Here is a 6,525-nt window from a genome sequence, read left to right on the forward strand (position 1 = left end):
AGAAACCGTTAGGAAAGGAACGAATTCAAAAGGTGCGCAAAAAAAGCAATTGCCATTTCGCAGAACATCATAATTTTAAAAGTGTTAATTGAAAGCACTGCGAGTGGGCAACATAATTAGAGCTAGTACCGCCCCTTATGAGATAGTTCTGCGGTGGTTCGGAAGTAGTGTGATTTGTTGCAGGGTATGCGTGTGTTCCTACTTGAACAATGCGAGCCCATATGGGTACATACTTATTGCAATTAGCTATCAAATATATTGATGTTTTATGATACAAATTACATGTTATAAACGCATACTGTACGTATGCATATTTAGGGCAAAATTTAAAATGTGTGAACTAATGTTGCAAATGTACGCAAATATGTGCTAGGCATGCTATAAATGCCATATATTTTATAGTTGAGAAACAATGCATATGGAAATGTCTCGAAACATGGTTGCCACTTTGGTCCATTTGGACCAAAAATTGCCCTTTCCGCCCCATTTTTCCGCTGGTCCCTTTCTTCCATTTTTGGTCCTTTTTGGCAGAAGCCGCGATTTTGGTACTTTCATTTCTTTTGCAATAAGGTAAAAATGCATAACACTGCTTGATTGAACGCCCTGTTGATTGCAATCGATTTTTATCAATCCATATTTAAATTTCAGTTTAACTCAATGATTTTCTTACCACATTTCCTATTCCTATTCCTGTGTGTTGCACAGATTATTTGCTCAAACATTAAAGTGCAGCAGAACCCTGGTATTTCACCTAGCAGACAATTTAGGCACGCCAATAAAAAGAAAAGTGCTGGACCTTGAGGCAAACATTTTTTTAATTCATGTTCAAGCTATGAGAACAAGCATAACAATAGCTATGATAGATATTAAGAATTTGTGAACGAATATTTATTTTTACAAAGAAATTACATGCTTAAATTTTGAAAGTTTTACTCTTCTTTTGGTATGTCGAGCTATAGACTTTTCTCACAGTCCGAAGCAAATAAATGTCGTCAAGAAACTCCAGAGCTATTGTGGTGTAAAGCCACGCTAGAGACTTTGGAACTACTTTTCCTCGTTGGCTCGATCTGGAAAGTGTCTTAGGGAGTATGCCTCCTACTGCGATACGACTATAGTTTCTATCTTCGTGTTACGAAGTGAATAGCGTTATGTTATACACCTGTCGAATTCAATATCAAATACAGAAATGAAAGTTTATATTTATTTCCAGTATTTATTCTAAAAAAATGTAAACCACAGATAGAGAGGAATGAGAAAAAGTTCGTCTGCTAATAATATATGGGGTATTCCATCCCATTTCGACCAATTTTGAACCCGACCCTTTTAGAATTGGCTGAAAGTTTTTCTTCTTTTTCTAGCTTACGAAAGACGTTTTTTAGAATTTTTTAAAATTTTTTCATCCAACTCAAAAAAAGTTATGAATTTTAAAAAAACACCGTTCTTGTTTTCAAAATGCTATAACTTTTTCAAAAATTGACCGTTTGGGATCTTTTTTTTTTAAATTTGTTATTAAATTCACTTTTCGGAAAAAATACAAAAAAAAAATTCTTTAATTTTTCGGTTTTTCGAGATTTTTCGAATTTCGCCATTTTTTTTTTTTTTTCTCATAAAAAACTTCAATCAATTCTGCAATGATCCCCACTAATCACGGAGTGGGCCGATTTTTTTTTATATTTTTTTTTTATTTAATTGAAAAAAATATTTTCAAAAATAAAAATTTTTTTTATCAATTTTATTTATATAACAAAAAAATGTAAGAAAATGATTTTTAAGTATTCTTTTCTTTATATTTGTTACATTATTTTTAGAAAACTTACATTTTTACTGTGTCAGTCATTAATGCTGGTTATTTTAATCGTAGATTACAATAATATATAAAGAAAAGAATACTTAAAAATCATTTTCTTACATTTTTTTGTTATATAAATAAAATTGATAAAAAAAATTTTTATTTTTGAAAATATTTTTTTCAATTAAATAAAAAAAATTTAAAAAAAAAAATCGGCCCACTCCGTGATTAGTGGGGATCATATGCAGAATTGATTGAAGTTTTTTATGAGAAAAAAAAAAAAATGGCGAAATTCGAAAAATCTCGAAAAACCCAAAAATTAAAGACAATTTTTTTTGTATTTTTTCCGAAAAGTACATTTAAAAACAAATTTAAAAAAAAAGATCCTAAACGGTCAATTTTTGAAAAAGTTATAGCATTTTGAAAACAAGAACGGTGTTTTTTTTAAAATTCATAACTTTTTTTGAGTTGGATGAAAAAATTTTAAAAAATTCTAAAAAACGTCTTTCGTAAGCTAGAAAAAGAAGAAAAACTTTCGGCCAATTCTAAAGGGGTCGGGTTCAAAATTGGTCGAAATGGGATGGAATATCCCTTATGTATTTCATGATAAAGCACATTTTGTGAAACTTTAAACACAGTTATTACATATATGAAATATATTGGATATTTAAAAATTATACATATACAAGAGTACACACTAGAGGTTTACACCGATCGCTTTATTGGCGGCGGCGGCGTAGTCGGCGCGCCGGCGTACGCCGTTGTTCTTACTTTAAAAAGCTTGATTTTTCTATTTAAAAAAATAATATTTAGGAAAGGTTTTGTTTGTATGTATTTAAGGAAATCAACGTGTTGGCCATTTCGGAAAGATCCGGGGTTTTTGCCTCAAGATCTCGCAGACCGTTCAAAAATTTTCAGGGGTAGCTCCTTGCGGAGGGATTGTCCCTCGTTCACTTACTCCAGAGAGACTTCGAACCTAACCCCGGTCTTTGGAATTGGTACTGCTGCGTCTGCTGAAAAGAAATAGAGAATAATAAAATAGCCACGCGTTTGTCTGCATATCTCGTGCAAAGCGTAGTTTCACCTAGGGTTAACTCCTAATAATCGTCGCGAACACAATTTCTTTAAATCATTTGTGGCTCCTTGGCGGTCACGCACAAAGGCGACTTACGGTAGCTATTAATGGTCTATTAATACTCATGACTCTCGTAGCACAGGGCGCCTCCAGTGTTTTCGGCTGATTTTAAGAGCTACAATTCCCGATGTGCGAACAGTAACAATCCCTACAACCAGTCGCTATCACGCCTCCTGACCCTCACACCATATGCCAGTACAGAAGCTATAGAACTGCGACTTCGAACTCATGCCTTCGTCGACTTCACTTTCCTAGAAGCTCTAGGTGTAGCCCCGAAGACTTTCCAACGGATGCTGCCGAGCTACACCAGAGAAACACCATGAAACGTTAGGGAGTGACTATTCGGCCAAGGATGCCGCCTTCGAAATCATAAGCAATCTAAGTGGAAGTCATGGATCGTATAATCATCGGCGCATCTGCATGATTAAAATTTTACAAGGACTCTGGATAAAATTTTTAAAATGTAGACCAAAGTTTGCAGAGTTTGTGTTCACAACATTGATTTCAATAGTCTTCCTTAAATCAAAACGATATTTTAGAACGAGAGTCGACCGATTTTCAGTTGAAAATGTTTACTGCTGTTTTCCGGCCTTATGATATAAGGGGATTTTTCAAACCCTTCTCATACATACATATATCCTCAACTTAAGTATGAGGTAAGAATCATTTCAATGGACTGTTTATGCCCCTAGAACCTGCTAAAGGATTTTGCATCACTGATTTCGATTATTCTTTCAGCCAATCGCAATATAATATTTAAAAAAAAAATCGGCACCTTTTTTGGATATTTTGGTTTTTTTTACAACTTGAGGACAATTTGAAAACAATTTGAAACGCCTTGGGTCATTTTATTTGAATTCATTGTTCATTATTAATTTTTTGAAAAATATATGCAAAGTGAGTATATAAATTTATTAAATAACTTTTCTTATAGTGTTTTGTTTTAATAACTTGGTGAATTGGGTGATGGAAAGTCCGTGTTAAGCTGACATCGAAAACGCCTATTTTTTTAAATAACTTTTGAACATTTAGAACGAGTTAAATTTCGCAATTAGATTCTTATGGCATACTGGCAGTTATGCGCATCCGTTGATACCACTTTCGACCATATCCGACCAATTTTCGACATGAACAATAAATGGCATAAACAGTCTTAAACGAGTAGAAAATATAGTAAGGCGCCGGACGCCGCCGCCGCCGCCGATATTTTTGACTTACGGCGGCGGCGTGCCAAAAACGACCATATTCGGTGGCGACGGCGGCGTTTATCGGCGGCGTATATCTCTAGTACATACCAATCAGATTTTGTTCTGCACGAAAATTGCTTTGCCTACATATTTATCCCTGCAATTTATCTACTCTTCGAATCAACAGAGGCCTTTGTAATATTGGGGCTTCTGTAAAAAGAATTGATTTCCCCGCCCGCCTGCTCTCTATTTATCCTCCATATATTCCCCCTTACACTTTCTCAACTTTTCTCTGTAAATATGTATATACAATAGCAAGGAAAGCCTCAATGCTATATTTCAATGGCTTTTGATTTACGGCTTACAAAACTATAACCAATTTTTCGTCTAGATTACTTTCTCGTCATAAGGTCAATCCAAATATAAAATTTTATCGCTTTATCGGTCTTTGATAAAGAATTATCCCGTTTTTTTTTCCAACGTTTGAAATTTTCGATATCGGAAAAGTGGTTGTACCTACATACATACACTTACGGTCATAAAAAAAGCCGACGTCAATGTGTTCCCCTTTTACATCGTTTCTACAGTTATTGCAGCTACGCTACGTAACGAAAATTTTTAGTTATTGTGATTAACGTCGACAATTCCTTAACTCATTAGGTGATATCTTAAAGCGAAAAAGCTAGAAAGTTCCTAGCAGTTTGAGTAAAAGGAAAAATGTTTCATAAAAGTTATAGTTTTATCCTTGAAAAAAAAAAAAAAAATTAACATAATTGTCTACGAAAGACAAATCACGCAAAATTTGGAAATCGTAGTCGGAGTACATCACAATGAAATATCCGTAAAAAGATTATGGACGAAATATATGGAATATATGGAAGTGCACGGCCACGAAACCCCAATGTACGCATTGATAGGAATATCGTCATCATGGTTATTCTGAATACATTTAAAACTACTCCAGAGACTTCCGCGTATTTGAAGGATAATATAAATATGAAAACTACAATAGCAAAGGCACAGTGTCTCTGGAAAAAAAATATTTTGATGGCCCATGGTCAAAAAAAGAACCCACTTTCCACCACAAAAAAGAGATCCCGCACGCGAACTGGTATTACAAAAACATAAATTGGACAGGCAACGACTGTTCAAGATTCATATTTTCTTAGGAGTGTAAAATAAGTTTTATTCAGTTAAGGTTCGCGATGCGTAGTAAGCCCCAAAAATCAGAAAGATTGTGTCAAAACTGCGTTCAGGCAACAGTGAAGGATTCTCCGTATATAATGGAGTGGAACGCGTTAAAAACCGTGAGAGTTGCTTAGATTTTGTTAATGGGGAGTTAACCTAACTCCGTCGTTTACATTGACAGCATTCAAGACGGCATCTCACCAAAAATTTGGGGCTAGTCGAGCACAGTAATCTGAACGCAGTTGCTAATCCATATTTTGGTATTTTTGGGGCTAACCACGCATTACAAAACTGAATTAAATTTATTTATTTTGCGCTGTTCTCAGAATATCACTCGTCCCCAGTCACTCCGAGGCCAGTTTCTTTTCGAAGAACCAGCTTAGCAGGGAGGAAGGAGTTTTGTGCTAAGAAACTAGTTTTATTCTAGCCAGGGACCATCTAATTATTTTACCTCAAGTGACGGCGTACCAACAATATTATAGTTTTCGTGTTTATACCATCCTTCAATTCCGCAAAATTTCTGGAACAATTTTAAATGTATTCAGAGGAGCTATCCAGGCGATATTCCTATTAACGCTTTCAATAGCCTTTCGTGGTCGTCCACTTTAATAACGCGTGAATAAATTCACCTATTCAATATATTTCATAATGTTCTCCGCTGACGCTTTCAATATTTTGCGTGATTTCTTCTTTTTAGACAAATATATTGTGACGAATATCAGTGACACTAAGTGATACTCCCATCACTAATCTGAAACTGAGTAAATAAAGCCACAACACAATGAAGCAAGCTGCTACACTTGTATGTACGTAAAGAAATTAATCATTATGCCTGAACACATACGTGCGTGGCAACAGAGAGAGATACTCACAAGCGCATGTCATCATCAGCCACTCACATATACACACGCATATGGATACAAATTGCAAATATACGTGTATATAGCTCATAAACAAGCATCAGGTTCACGAAATTACTAGATCTTACCAGAAATGGGTGAACGAGGAAACCGAAGAGTATAAAAGCGGCACAGGCTCAGGCATGAATAATCAGTTTCATTTGAGCTATTAATCAGTTGGTTATTAAGTAAGCTATTCGTTGCAAAGTATAAGTGTTATTGCGGAGTACTTTAATAAAGGTAATTTTTCCATTATTCAATATTGGAGTTATTTATTCAACAGTTTAGCGATACGAACGTTGGCAGAAGATTGCAAATAAGGGGAAT

This window comes from Eurosta solidaginis, chromosome 1 (genome assembly GCF_040869045.1).
Source record: "Eurosta solidaginis isolate ZX-2024a chromosome 1, ASM4086904v1, whole genome shotgun sequence".
Taxonomy (NCBI): domain Eukaryota; kingdom Metazoa; phylum Arthropoda; class Insecta; order Diptera; family Tephritidae; genus Eurosta; species Eurosta solidaginis.